Source organism: Fukomys damarensis, unplaced genomic scaffold (genome assembly GCF_012274545.1).
Source record: "Fukomys damarensis isolate Sample0158 unplaced genomic scaffold, DMR_v1.0_HiC HiC_scaffold_27, whole genome shotgun sequence".
Lineage (NCBI taxonomy): Eukaryota > Metazoa > Chordata > Mammalia > Rodentia > Bathyergidae > Fukomys > Fukomys damarensis.
Window position 1 is genome coordinate 7,315,352 of NW_022900939.1, and position 3,235 is coordinate 7,318,586.

General features: G+C 47.7%; 1 long non-coding RNA gene across 1 annotated transcript in view; it reads left to right on the top strand.

Annotated features, from left to right (window-relative positions):
* LOC117283526 overlaps positions 1-2,328 on the top strand; it is a 6,876-nt gene extending 4,548 nt beyond the window's left edge. The window contains exon 3 of the long non-coding RNA XR_004514559.1: positions 1,648-2,328. This is a non-coding gene — a long non-coding RNA (uncharacterized LOC117283526). The remainder of the gene's footprint in view (positions 1-1,647) is intronic.
* The last annotated feature ends 907 nt before the right edge of the window (positions 2,329-3,235 follow it).

The following is a 3,235-nucleotide window of genomic DNA, read 5'->3' on the forward strand; positions in this document are numbered from 1 at the left end:
TTTTTTTTTTTTTTGAGACAGAATCTCACTGTGTCATTCAGGCCAGCTTTGAACTCATTCCATAGCCCAGACTGGCCTCAGACTTATTGAGATCCTCTGGCCTCAGCCTCCTAAGTGCTGGGATTATCAGTGTGTACCACCACACCTGGCTCGATTTTCAAGTTTTGCCGATGACCTACATCCCTGGTGTAGAGTCCGATGTCTAGGAGGATGGTTAACACAGGCCAGTCTTCAGCCTCTCTTTCCACTTCCAGAAGCAACCAGCCATCTTCAGCAACCTCCGTGGGCCCCTCTGGTCCTTGGCTCTTTTCACTACAAATTGTGCCTGGAGTGCTGGGTACATGTTCCTATTTTAGGCCATAACCATTTCCTCCCTGACTTAGGAGATCCATTCCAGTCTCTGACCACTCCTGCCCTTAACCCCAAACATCCATCCCTACATCCTATCTGAGTCATTGTGCCATGATTTAGGAGAGATTCGCATTCAGTGTCATGACTGTCACCAGTTTTTTTCATTTGCGTAGTTTTCTGTGTACTATTTGCTAATTTTTCTAGCCCCACGTTCTTCCAGCTGTCCAAATCATTCTTAGTATTTTCAGTCACACCAGATTTTTTTTCCAGTTTCATCTTGAAAGAAGTCCTTGCTGGAACCCCCAGCATTTCCAAACCAGACTTGTTGCCCTCTGCAGATGACCTTGCAGATCTCCCTTACCCATCCCTAAAGATCCTTTCACCAACTTTGAACTGGATTCACATTTCTTGGAGTCACATTGTTCTCTTTCTTGATTCACTCCCTTGTTTTGATGGAGCACATCCTCAAGTAGTTTTCTGAGAAAAGGTCAATGGGACTTTGCGTGTCTAAGAATATTTTCGTGTTTTGGCTTACATAGAAGTCTACATGAGGAATACATAGCCTTTAGAATGTTAGTATATGTGCTGCTGAAGTGAGTGCAGCCTTTAGACTTTTAAAGGTTTTGTTGCACTGTCTTCACACTTTCAGTGTTGCTGTTGAGAAGTCTGAAGCTGTTCTGATTTTGGTTTCGTTCTCCAGAAAGTTTGTAGACTCCTCTGTGCTACCATTGCCCTAAAACATCCCATGGATTTTCCCTGGTGGAAATGTGGTTTGTTCTCTGTGCTGAGCACATGTTTCTGCCATCATATTTCTCCCACAGAGCTCTTCTTTTTTTCTGTGTTCTTTGGCTTTGTGGCATCATGTTCTTTTTTCTTTATGGGTGCATTGTCTGCTGTGATCTGTCTTTGGTTTCAGAGGGGTTTGTTTGGATTATGATTGCATGCTTGTGATTTGCACTAACCACCCATGTATACTGTCTCCTCTGTTCAAGCTCCATGTGTCTGTTTAGGCCTCTGTGTTCTCATGAGAGACATTCAGGGATGCCCAGTGGTCTCTCATTGTCCGCTTGATACACAGTGAGGGCCTAAGGTGGGCGGGAGGGCTGAGCATTTGGGGAAAGCACCCCTCTCAGTGTCCCTGGATCTTACCTATTCATCCATCAGTTCCAAGCAGACACTTTGCCGTTCTCTTGTCTGGAAGTCACGGGTCTGGGTGTCAGGGCTCCAGGAGGCAGCACAGCTGTGGTCTCAGTCTCCATGTAAAACTGCATTCAGTTTGTACCCCAACATTTGCAGGTGGTGCCCCCATGCCTGGAGGTCTCCACGCAGACAGCCCTGCTTTGTGGTCACCGGAGAAGAAACCCGGAGGGCGAGAAGATGTTGTCACCCTGCAGCATGGCAGAGACTGGGACCTGGTGATCTCACTGCTTTTTTTTGTAGCTTTTTCTTGTCTTCTCCCGGGAAGGTTACTGACTCCTGACCCCTTTGCTGAGCTTTGGGATCTACAAATACAGACTACGTGAGGGTCTCGGTGCCCTTGAACTTGTGATCCTCCTGCCTCAACTTCCCAAGTAGCTGGGATTACAGGAGGGCATTGTCACACCCACGGGGCTGGACAGGGTGACTCTTGACTGTGGGGCATCTCCCAGTGCAGTGTGGGATCTTCAGCACCATCGTTTGACTCTACTCACTAGATGGCATCACCCTACCCCAAGCCACTTGTGACAACCAAAATTGTCCCCAGGACTGTCAGATATCTGTGACAGGAAGTGTGGGGCAGAATTGCTGTTGGTTGAGGAGCGGTGACTTGTGTGCATTTATACCATTAAATGGTATTCCTCAGAACCTCCGGCTGCCAGCTGAGAAAGGGAGAATACTCAGTGTGTGCCAGAAACATCTCAGAATCACTCCACAGAAGGCTCTTCTGCCAGGTCAGGTTGAGTGTGTGTGTGTGTGTGTGTGTGTGTGTGTGTGTGTGTGTGTGTTTCATACATTTGATGAGGTGAGGGTTTTATTCCCTCATTAAGTAAATATTTGTTGTACTGTCCATGTACTACCCAGCCCTAAGTCAGATAGGGACAGCATATTTTACGTTGTGCCATTTTAAGCATTTACTGTGTGCTGTGAGTGCATTAAATAATCATTTACAGCAGATTGGGCAAAACCCTGGGTTCTAGGATCGGGTGACTTGGGTGTAAATCCTGACGCTGCTCTCTCCCAGTGATGTGCTTGACCTTGGGCCAGCTCCTCGGGTGTCTTCAGTGTCCCCATCTGCAAGATGATCATTTTGCCAGAAAACACTCCAGGAGAACCGTGTACTTCTGTGTGACGGCATTCATCTGGGTTGTAGTTATATTCTTCTTGGCTTATTTTCCTAATAGTAATAGTATTACTAATAGTAATAGCTGATACTGATGGAGAGCGATACCGCTTCTAAGGATGCTGAGTGCAGTAAAAGACCTTTGTCTTTATGGCAACAAGGAAAAAAAAAAAAAGCAGAAAAAAAGCAGACTCTGTGGTGCTAGGGAAGAACACGGGAATCAAAGAAGCCTCAGTAAACTGATTTCCAGGAAGAAATAAAAGCTGGAGCAGCTGCCTCTCCTGGGCGGTGCTGCTCTGTGACCCTGCACGGACAGAGTTGTGCTAAGACAAGGGAAATGCATGCAGGTCCGAGTGGAGTTTGGAAGAGTCCTGGGCACAAGAAGTCACACAGGCCAACGACATGGACAGGCAGGCCTCAGACACAAGGGAGGCCATTCGGCCCGGCGGCCTCCCCACCTGCCCGGCCCAGCATCTTGCTGGACACGGGGGTGCAGGAAGCTCCGTAGCTGAGAAGCTGGAGTAATCGTACCACACACTCCCAGCGATTGGATTGCAGGGCCCT